At 35.3% G+C, this 12359-nt stretch overlaps 1 pseudogene; it reads left to right on the top strand.

Annotated features, from left to right (window-relative positions):
* Window positions 1–4332: 4332 nt before the first annotated feature.
* Window positions 4333–4457, top strand: LOC121169617 (annotated as a pseudogene).
* Window positions 4458–12359: the final 7902 nt, after the last annotated feature.

Raw genomic sequence — 12359 nt, 5'->3', positions numbered from 1 at the left:
TGGATGGGAAGTGGGGCCTCCAGGATACAAACCAATATGGGCTCCTGGCCAAGTGTGAGGCGAGGACTTTAGCCACTAGGCCTCTGTGTTGGGCCCAAGCACATTTTCTCATAGAGTTATTTTCTTAATAGAAATCTTAAACATGAGGCAAACTTTGCAGCACTCTGGGACTTAGCTGACCTAAAGCGAAATTCTCAAGAGCACTGTTATTTAAATTTGTTCTGCATGTTCAAATAGTAACTGAAATAAATGAAGGCAAGCTTGGAAGAAAAAAAATACAGTCCTACGTCTCTAAATTTGATAGTTTGTTTACGAGTGCTTTAAGTAAAGATACTGGGAGTCACCTCTTCAGTAACAAAAACAAGTAGTTTTTGAAAGAAAGAAAAAAATGCAGGGCATTTTATCAAGGTATTTATCAAACCTTGCAAGCTCAGGTTTTAGTTATGTGTATAATCCAGTTTCATCAAAGCTTCCAGAGACTTTGTTAAAGAGACTTATCTGTTGCAAATATACATATATGCCCTACATTACAGAAACTTAGAATACTCAAGTCCATATTGAAAGTGAATGAATCTAGATAGGTCATTCCATTTCAAAAATGATCTTTGCTGCTATAGAAGACTCATAACGACTTTCAAATAGTGCCATTCCTTCAGTCGATGTGTTTGAATGCTGTATATTGGGAAAATCCGTTGACACAGGATTTAGGACAGCATTGAATTGGTAAAGCAAGTTACTCCTGTATTCACTCTGTCAAGCCAGGAAGGCAAGAAGAGAATACTGACGTCATGTTACCTATTGGAAAGATACATATTTGTCTTCAGAGTTCATCGCAGTGAATTGAATTGTATTTACAAGGTGTTTTATTAGATAACAGTTGACACATTAGAGCAGTCTCAATAGAAATATTGAAAGTTAAATGACTCAGTGTTCTGGCAGTTCGCTACTTCTTACCCCAGTGGTGGTAACATGGGTGTTCACTTGTGCGGTAATTCTCGGAACTGTAAAGTATCCAATAATATTTTGTGCACTGCTGTATGAGATTGTTTGAATACATTTTAAACAATTGAATTAAGATCTCAATAGTAAAAATGTAAATTTTAAAATATAGACAATTTCATTATCTATTTCTCAAATTTAATAAACAAGAATTAGTCACAAAAAAAAAGCCAAAATGAATCCTGTCTTTATAGAATAGGTCAGGAATATTCATCTGGCTAAATGATTTTCCATATAAACAAGAGTTAGCGTTTTCTGCCAAGAAAATGTACTCTGAAAGTTGGAAAGAAATTTAAGGATTCTTATATTTCCCTGCGGGCTGAATTTAGGTCAATAGAAGAACGTCAAGGGGAAGAGAGGAGGGGGGAGCTGGGCTGGAATAAAGGAGGGGGCGAACAGGAGGTTGAGAAGTAAGCTTAAATTTATGGGCAGATAAAAAACAAAGCAGATTTCCAAAGAACTTGATCTTTTCATGGGAGTAAAAAGATAGATTTTGAGATGATCAAGTAGGTACGTGAGACATTAAGTGGCACCTTATGGACCAGAATCTGTTCAAATAGATGAAGTTCATCTAGACTCAGTATTACTGTGACATTTCAACTACAATTCATAAACCAACATTTCCACTCAGTTGATAAATTATTTAAAATCTGAGTTTCGTATATTTTAATATTTTGACAATTATAAAATATGCTGTTCTCTTCTAAGAGAAAATGGGAACCTCATTGGAATTTGAAAGACCAATATTTAAATCCTAGCTTCCTTACTGACAACCTGAAGATCTTATTAAAGTGCTGATAGTTTCCAAGCCTGTAAAACTGGAATAGGAGCTCTTCAGTTTAATATAAAAGTGCTTGACAGACACTAGCTTTTGAATAAATCCTCTCTGATTAAGAAGAAAGTGGGAAGACTTCTACTCCTGGGTGAGATAAAGTTAACCTGCAACAATCTAACTCTGACATAACTGACAACAAATAAAAACTACGGGTAAAATACGGAAAAAAGTGCGAGACTCTGCAAAGTATATCGTGTGTAGCTTTGGAGAGGAACATTAAATCTGTAAAACACCAGTGAGGATGAGTTCGGTGTTTGTTTTTGTTTTTGTTTTTGTTTTTCCACCTTGATGATGTTCTTTAATTAGGAAACAGATCCTATTGTGGAATTATGCAGAGGGTACAGACAGCCAAAATTTCACCAAAAATATCTATTTCTGACCATAATTCCAACAAAAGGAACCATTCCTTTCAGTCAGAGAGTATGCAAGAATCGGGAGAAAATTTCATTTTTAAGAGTTTTGTCTCTTACCCTTTCCGAAAGCAGTGCCAGTTGCACAGAACTGCAATGTTTGGGTTTGTAGGCACCTAAATCCCCAATTTCTTATAATAAAGAAGCCAGACAAAGGAGTTGCTGTTCTGCAATGTGTGTGTGTAGGAAAGATGCATGATCTCTGTTTCCTCTGTTTCCTTCTATTCTGTTACTGCTTCTCCCTGACAACAGATTGATTCACACCATGCAGGTGGCTGAAAGTCTGAGAAAAACTCTGTAGCTCTTGCTAAAGGAAGAGTTAAGGGACCCCTGGGATCTGCAGAGTGTGGGGGAAAACACCAGAGATGGGGCAGTTGGAGAAGTAGGCCCTAGATTTCTATTTTTTGAAATGATACAAATCCCAAGGTCTGTCCCAAGCTGCAGAAACATGGAACACACCCAAAGAAATGAAAGGCTTTGACACAGGATGTGTTATATAAATTACTCTCCACAACCAGAATTAACTCTATCAGTGACTCATAGGAACAGTAAACTGAAAGATTATTGGAAAGGTTAATTGTAATATCACCTGTAGAAAACCATCTCTCTCTCTCTCTCTCTCTTTTAATAGAGCTTGTAGTGGAAATCCAGCCTGATGAATTGTCGCCCAAAAGAAAATGAAAATTTTCAGGATATTTGCCAGCATCTAATAGTTCACAATAGAAAAAAAAATATCATTAATAAAAGAAATAAATGTGGTAGATCAAATCAAAATAAAATGAAAAAATATGACAAATTCCCAAGTAAAGACAAAACCGACTCTAACATGTTATCAGAAAGTTATTTATAGACTAAACTTTAAAGTGGTGAATATTAACAGCCTCGATGGAGTGAATCTAATGCTGGTAAGCATTCATAAAAGAAAGTAATGATTATAAAAAAAAAAAAAAGAATCAACTTAAAATTTTAGCACTGAAACAGTATGCCCAGTGATAGCTGACTTTCTCATTTCAAATTTATGTCTCTTTAATTTCATTTTCCTTGCTAATGAATCTTACTAGAACTTTCATAACTATATTGAATAGCAGTGGTGAGAGTGGGCATCCTTGATTGGTTTCAGATTGTAATAGAAATGCCCCAACTTTTCCATAAGTGACATGATCTATGTTTTTTTTTCAAATATTACCTTGATTGTGTAGAAAAAATATTCTTTTATAACCAATTATTTTTGCTTTAATTGCCTGTATTTCAGAGGGATATATGATGGAAAATGTTTTTGTTGTGAAAAATGTGAAATTTCTTCACTTTATACAAATAAAATTTTCAGGCAAGTTTTTAAAATTTCAAAAATAAATTATTCTGATACTTCAGATAAAAATGAAGCATCATAACTTACCTACTTTACTCTTCTGATCATTAATTTTTCTCTTAAACTTCCTAAAATGTTTGGATTACGGTCCCTATGCAATGGATGTCTATAGCTTCAATGAGATGGGAATATTGCTGAGTTGTCTATCAAGTTGGGGGATTTGGCTTGAAAATATGAATATGGAAGCCATGGATTGCAGTTAGTGATTCACCTCAAAAATACCTGTTTTTCTTTCCTTATGCCATGCCAAACTTGTGTTTTCTGCTTATTATTTAAAGCAGTAATTGTCTCAGATGGTATACTAAACAAATTCCCATAGTCAAGATGATTTATGGTCTACGAAATACACTTTTATGTCAGTCATTTGCTATTCGTAGTGAGTTCTGCTTCTCTTCACTAAATAAAGGAAAAGGTGCTATTTACTAATGAGGTTCAGAGAATAATGCTACTTCATGTAATATATACCTATAATTATGTGGTAATTAATAAGAGTATAAAAGTTATGAGGTTCAGGTAACATAAGAACGAATAAATATTTATAAACATTTTTATTATAAGTACACATCTCTTGCAATGCCTATTTCATAACTGATGATACAATAAGTTATTGGGAAATATAATGCATGCATTTCAAAGTAGTTTTGCATAAAAATAACTTTAGTTTTCATTTCACTCTTCCACAAATTTCCTGAAATATTCTTATATCCATTACAATCAATAGCTTTGCGCAGTGGCAATATCATAGCCAATGAGGTTTATCCGAGGCACGATTATTGCTAATTGAAAACTTTTCCCATTATAATCACTATTCTGCCCATTACATTTCCAAAATTTAGTCTTATAACTGAAAGTTTGCATACTCTGACCAAAATATTCCCTTTCTCTCTGCCCCAATGCTTGGTAATCATCACTCTACTCTCTTTTTCTGTTGAGCTTTTTAAATGCTGCATAGAAATAAGAGCCTGCAATAATTTTCTGGTTTTGGCTTATTTCTCTTTAATACGCTCCCATTTCATCTGTGTTATTACAAATCGTATGGGTTCCTTCTGTGTTAAGACTAAGAGATGTCCTATTGTCTGTGTATAGATATATGTGCATATATACATTTGTATGCATATATAGAGTATTTCATAGAAAGAGAGAGTGAGCGAACGAGAGAGGCATATCTACCTTATCCATTAACTCACTGGGTGAAACACGTTGTTTCCAAACTTTGGTATTGTGGAAAACTGCAATCAGTCAAGCATATTTTTGAGAGAATAATGCTGCTTCATGTAATATATACCTATAATTATGCCTATAAATGAAATGGTTAGTTTACAGAATAGTTATGTTGTAAATTTTTGAGGAACTTTACACTGTTTCCACAATGGATGAGCTAGAATGCATTCCTGTCATCAATATAAAAGATTTTTTTTATTACTGTGGCTTTTAAACAAGTTTAAATTAAAAAGTATGTTGCTTATAGCTTTTTCTTGTTTAAGGTTATTTTATCTATTTTTAGAGATGCTTAATATCTTTATGGAGAAAGATGAGTGTGAGAGAGAAAAGGAGATTTTGTTTCTTGTTCATTCTCAAATAACAGCATATCACAGGGTGAGGAAATGCCAGCAACTGGAAACTCCATCTGTGTCCTCCACATGAGATGCAGGGACCTAGCAACTTAAAGCCATCATCTGCAACTGCGCAGGGTGCATATTAATAGGAATCTGTACTGTAAGCAAAGGTGACCCTCACATCCAGACACTCCAATATGACAGGTGGGCGTCCAAACTGACTCCTTAACTAATTGCACCATGCTCGTTCTCTCATTATTTCTGTGAAAAAATTCCATTGGATTTGTGATAGTGTGTGATTACATTATAACAGTGATGATGGGTATCGTGCATGTTTTGGCAGTATTCAATCTTACAATATTGTGAAATTGATTTCATCAATATTTTATAGTTTTCTCTGTATAAATATTTTGCTTCCTGCATTATTTTGTCTTTTATTTGTCCTAAATATTTTATCAGCCCTACATGACAGGCAGAATGGGGCAATTCTATTTAGTCCAGCCCAGGTCTCCCATGGTAGGCAGGTGCCTTGGCCTGACTCAGACATACCCTCTGGTTTCCTTTTTCTAAGCCACCTTGTCAGGATTCTCTTGCTTACCTGTGAATGTAATGGCCTGGTCAGTGAAAGACCTGTAAAGTAATCCCATGCCTGTCAAACACTCTCTTGGTAACTTGCTTTACACACCTCCTCAGACGCCCTTCCCCAGGCAAAGGGCCAGTCCTTTCCTCTGCCCTACAGCTCTGGGGGCTTCCTACAGGGAGGTGGCATAGGCTGGTGGCATGGTGTTGTCTGGCACCTTCCCTCACCAGGCTTGCCCGGCTCTGGTGATTCTAAATTACAAGAGATTATTTCACCCGGGCAGAGAGGCAAATCCATTTCCTGCTTACCAATTTAGATACATTTTTTTTCCTGTATCATTTCTGTGCTTGGACTTTCATTAAAAGAGTGGTTAGTGGGCTCAGCGTGGTAGCCTTGTGGTTAAAGTCTGCCTAACAGGCTCAGGATGCCATTTGGGTGCCAGTTCTAATCCCAGCAGCCCCACTTCCCATCTAGCCCCCTGCTTGTGGCCTGGGAAAGCAGTAGAGGACAGCCCAAAGCCTTGGGACCCTGTATCCCTGTGGGAGACCCAGAAGAAGCTCCTGGCTCCTGTCTTCAGATCAGCTCAGCCCGTCATTGAGGCCACCTGGGGAGTGAACCTGCGGATGAATGTTCCTCTCTGTCCTTTCTGTATATCTGACTTTCCAATTAAAAAGAACAACAAGAAGAAAGTGGTTAGTAAAAGTAAGTGAACCTGGACATGTTTATTTTGTGCTTTACCTTAGAGGAAAAGCTTTCATCTTTTCATTATTCTGCATGAATGTAACATGTCATGTATGTGCTTAATTATGTTGTGGTACTCTCATATGCTTAATTTTGTTGAGCATTTTGTTTAATCATGAAAGAATGTTTGATTTTGTAAATTGCTATTTCTGGATCTAATAAAATGATCATATGTTATTAAGCATATTTTTGTTTAGGTGGAGCATCATATTGGTTGGATTGTATTTGGGCCATCTTTATATTCCAAGAATAGTTCCCACCTGATTAAACGGTGCAATATACTTTGAATGTGTTATTAAATTTGGTTTGTTACTATTTTCCTGAAGATTTTGCATCTGTGTTTTTCAAGGAAATTGTGAAATAATTTTGCTTCTTTGTAGTATCTTTGACAGCAGTGTAATTCTAGCGTTATAAAATGAGTTTGGAAAGGATTTCTTTCCTGGATAATTTATGTATAAGTTGTTCATTTTTGCTTTTATTTTCAAAAATAAACTCTTGGTTTACTCATCCTTTCTATGTTTTGCTAGACTCCATTTGATTTATTTCTTACTGGCTTTTCATTTCCCTTCTAATAATACTGATGAATTTACTTTTTAATTTTTCTGGTTTCTTATGGTGTAAAACCAGTTTGCTTATTTTAGATAATTTTTATCTAGATGTTTCTCACCATGAACTTCCGTTTTACAATTGTTTTTGTACATTTCATAAGTTCTGGTATGTTGTCTTTCCACTCATATTTGTCTCAAAGTGTTTTTTTTTTTTTGCAATCTTCGTCAAGTTATTGTTTTTTAAGGAACATATTGTCTAATTTCAACTTATTATTTTTTCCAGTATTTCAGCTTTATGTCTTTGTGGTTAAAGCATATATTTGACAAAATTTAAATTAACTGAGTCTGTTAAGACTTGATTAACATGCCTCTGTGACAACATTAGTTTGTTCTTGTTCACATTTCGGATTTACTTTGACCGGTGAAGTTTAGAGGTTCATATGTTTCATATTATTAGTTAGCATCGTTTCCTTTCACTTGAAGAACATCATTTGGCATTTCTTGTCTTTCATTTCTATTTTCAGGAAAGTCTTGTGTACTTTCTGCTTTCCAAGAACCATTTTACTGGCTAACTGTTCCTGCTTGACAGGTTTGAATTGTTTACTGGCCTTCAATATTTCTGCTGATGAATACCTTGCTTAGTTTACTTGATCCTCCTTGTACAGATATATTTATTTTTCACTGAAGCTTTCATCATTGTAATTTAGCTTTTACTTTGGTAATTTGAATATATTTCACCTTGCAATTGATTCTTTAGATTGATTATATTTAGGAAATTTTGAACATTTTGTACTTGAATGTACAATATAATTTGTAAAATTTCAACCATTGTCTTTTTTCTTTTTTTGAGTGTCTTATTTCATATGTTTTACCTGTTTTGTACTGACTAATACATAGAATACAACAAAACTGTAAAGCATTATTGACATTTTGAGATTGATTATTGTTTGTAGTCCTTCTCTGTACTTGTCAGGAGCAGTAGTTTTTGTCCTTACTGTTTGATAAATTCCTTATTTAGTGATTGCTTAAGCTTGTGATTAGAAAACAAATTGAAGATATGTTACTGGAAACAAAGAAAAAATGGAAAAGAGAGTAGACACAGAGTGAGGGAGATAGGGAAGATAGGTTGGGGAGTATCACTATGCTCTTAAAACTGTATTATGAAATGCATGAAATTTGTTCACTTTAAGATAGAAATAAAGAAAAATCATTTCAGAATGGTTTTAGATTTACGATTTACAAACTTAAATTTGTGAATCAGTAGTAATTTAGACCTCATATGTCCTTTATCATAATTCATGTGTTACTAATACTTTATATTAGTATATTTGCAGTAATTAATGAGTCACATTCATCTTTCCCATTTTTTATCCGATCTCTTCCTACTTCTCCCAGGCTCTAGTAATCATTTTTGTGTATTATTTTTGTTTCAGCTCTCACCTGCAATGGAGAACATCCAGTGTTTGTCTTTCTCTGTCTGGTTTATTTCACTCAGCAGGATGTCCTCAAGTTCGATTCATAGGGCTTACTGCCCCTTTATTCTTGGTGAGAATTTGGGAGTGAAAATATTGTCTCTCTTCAAATTCAATACATTCTATATCCCTTCTTTATGCCTTTTTCTTCAGTTTGATTGAATCTACTTTTCAAACTCTTTATTGCATAGTAGTCTAGGTATCAGATTTTCTGTTGCAAAATCTTTCATTATTTTAAACAATTCCTTATTTCTTTGTTGAATTTGTAATTTTATTGTGAATTTTCCAACTAAATTGTTTATCTTTGCTTTCACATCGATTTATTAAACTCTTTAGAGCAACTGCTTTGATTTGTTTAATCTGGCAATGTGTGGACCTCTATTTTCTTGGAGTTGATTATTCAAAGCAGGTGATATGAGTTTCTCATTCATGCTTTTTTTTTCTAGCCTTGCACAGATGATTTTGTCTTTGAGGAAGCAATTACTATTTACAGATTTCTTAGCTTTTTTTTTTTTGAGAGGAAATACCCTTATATGTGAATCACCTTCTAGCATGCTGTGAATTCAGAGGCAGCTGGCAGCTCTGTGTCCAGGAATGTCTGATGTTTAACTGGCTCAGTCTTCTGGCACCAGTGAAATTGGCTAGGAGGATGGTTTTGATGATAAGAGCTACAAAGAGTGCACAGTGTGTGTGAGTGCTGTTGGAATTCTCCGTGGTCTATAATAGGTTTTAGCTAGAGAGGGGTGAGGGTCAACAGCCGTGGAACTGAGCTCACCATTGTGCACATGCTCAACTTATTTTCAAAAAAGGTGCATACATTACAACGACAGTTGAGGCTGGTGAATTGAAGGCACATTGTTGTTGGGTACCAGCCATGGACACAAGTATGGTAATGAGGATCAGATATATATCTCCAAACATTTCTGGAACTGGAACTAATATAATGCATGTGCGTAACAGCAAAAGCCATCTGCCCATGTGAAAGTAAAGATCTACATTAGGAATGAAGCTTGCTGAATGTGCCCGCGCTGATATTGAGAATAGAACTACTGGCATGCACATGTGCCACTGTCTTAGTGGGGGTTACCAATGGGAGTTGAGCCTGGCTGCATGTGTCTGAGCCTCTGTAGAGGTTGCTTCTGACAGCATGTACTATGGTTTCAGGGGACACTTAGAGGTGCCTTCATGGTGGTAGGAGTTAGCAGTAGTAGCGGAGGTCAGGCCTGGCCGTCCCTGTGGGGATTCATGCTGGTAGCATGGAATAGCACCATTTGTAGGTATTTCTAAGGCAGCTGTGCTAGATTCTTCAGTCACAGTACCTTCAGGAGCTATGAATGCAGCATGTTCTAAGAGAGGAGACAAAGAGAGTGGCTTTAAGCAGCTGAACTCTAAAGGTGGAAAAAAAAAATGTGCTAAAGGCAGGGAAAACATTAGGGGGATCTGTGGTGGTCATCCCTACTCTTGAAGGAATGGATCATAGAAACTGGTTTCTCTTCCATTGTGAGTGCGGCTAACAAACTGGGGAGCTGCCTCTCAACCGTGAGAAATGCTGAGCTGAAAGACATGGTGATGCAGGTAAAAATGAAGCTGTTCTTGCTGCTGATTTAATGTAACATTTCTTTCCTTTTTGTGCTCCATTACGCTGCACATTGTTAAGTGTACTCCTGAGCTCTTCAAGGCTATTTTTGTTCACAGATAGCTGCCTAATTGTTGTTTTTAGTAGAAAGATGAAAATAGGGATCTAATCCACAGTCATTGATATTGTTCCCCTGCCAATTATTAACACTATACCTGAAAAATTCACATAGCTCATAAAGCTAAATTATAGCAATTTAAAAATAACTACATTTTCAAAAGATATTAACACCAATACACTGATAAATAAACTCTTTTTATTCATCTTAAGATAGTTAAACTCTAACATAACATGACTCATCTCTTAGGAAAATATGGAAAACCAAGTTCCTTTTGTATTGTCAATTGGCTGTGTTTTTAGAAGTTGGCCTTGGGATAATTAGTAGGTAAACTTACCTTGCTTTCCTAAAGCCCAGTTAGATATTTCTCTTTCACATTTTATCATATAACATAAACTCCTCAAAGTACATGAAGTATCCATGCACAGTACAATCAATGTGCAATGCACAATCTATGCACACTACAATCAATGATCACAAAAAGAGCCCAAGTAGCTGACCTTGATTTTAAGGAACAGAACAGAATCAGCATTGCCATAACCCCCTGTTATTTTCTCAGTTATTACATTGTCTTAATGCCAGAATTTAAAATATAATTTCAGGTTTTAGAATATGATCTGAACTTCCCCAAAAGAAACATGTTTCCAAAATATTTCATGTAACACTTTATCAACTGCGAGTCAAGATTCTGAATATCATTTCCTGTTGGATTTAGAGAACCCTAATAAGTTCATTTTACATTTCTAATCAAAGAAATGTGAAATAAAGTATTGTTTCTATGCTGAAAGACTTCCTATCTTGAAGAAATCAAGTTTCCAGAATTGCAATTTCCAACATTTATCTTCTGTTTATGGAGACAAAGTGACAGCTAAGTTTACTCTATCAAATGCCATTACTTTCAGATTTTGGAAACATCTGTGGTACAAAATAGATAATAACCTACATTGCTATTATAGTTTATCATAGTTTAGAATAGTTTGACATAGTTTAAAATAGTTTAAATTTTAGATAAAGCTAAGCTCGGACCCAGTCTTTGAGGTAAGGGTATCTTGGAAGAACCATGTTAATGAATCTAACACCTTACATATAAATCTAATACCTTACATTGATGACCTATAGCTCATTGTCTACCTTAATGAAAGCATCAGATGCACAACGGAGTTGAAATGTTTAAAAGTGAAAAAATATAGGCTAATAAATCACAAGCCACGATTGATAAAACAGCTAAAATGACATACTGGCCAGAAAAAAAAAAATCCACACAGAATGTGGTACCACTGGTCATTGTTTTCAGCATTCTCTCTTGTTTGCATATTTAGTTATGATTGGTGGCATTTGGGTAAAATGCCAACCTCTTCCTTTTCTGAAATATATACTGGATACTCAGTAAGCACTGAGTTGTATGGCCACCTTTGGAAATGTTGAAATCTCCAGAGTGCATTAACTATGATATATTGAGGCTGTTGTCCAAATTAGACAAAAACTAAAATTGTAGTTGTGCTTGTGCCATCCTAGTTAACAGTCTGCCTTCTTTGCCATTATAAACCTCTCTTTCTGTACTTTATAAATCAATTGAGAAAATTTGCTCATAGTCAATCGTTCCTGCTTCCTGCTAATGTAATCCATAGGAAGAAAATGGTGATGGCGCATGCAGTTGGGTTTCAACCACACCCATGGAACATGGAGATTGAGTTGCTGACTCCTAGCTTCTGTCTGGTCAAGCTCTGCTCATTATAGGTATTTTGAGAATGAATCCATGGGTAAGAACTCTCTCTCCCACCCACAACCGTGTGTGTGTGTGTGTGTGTGTGCACGCTTCTGTCTCAGTGTCTTTAAAGTGAATTAAATAAATTACTATGGAACATTGAAAATTAGATAATATTATCTCCATTTAGGAGATAAACTAAGGCTAAGGATGATTTATCAGGGTTGTTAATTCGCCTGAGGCACATAGATGCAGAATTAGACTTGGGAACATATAACAATAACACCAAACTTTTTCCTCTCTTATTATCAAAGGACTTTGATTTTATAAAAAATAATTCTCTAATCACTAAAAAAGAGTGATTAATTATAGCCAGGTATTCACTGTTCATTTCTTTTTATTGATATTTACAAATACATGTGTATTTTAAGCATTGTGTTAGCAACTGTT

The sequence above is a fragment of the Ochotona curzoniae genome, unplaced genomic scaffold, assembly GCF_017591425.1.
Source record: "Ochotona curzoniae isolate NIBS_2020 unplaced genomic scaffold, NIBS_Ocur_1.0 scaffold_1852, whole genome shotgun sequence".
Taxonomy (NCBI): domain Eukaryota; kingdom Metazoa; phylum Chordata; class Mammalia; order Lagomorpha; family Ochotonidae; genus Ochotona; species Ochotona curzoniae.
This window is presented reverse-complemented; position numbering and strand designations above follow the sequence as displayed.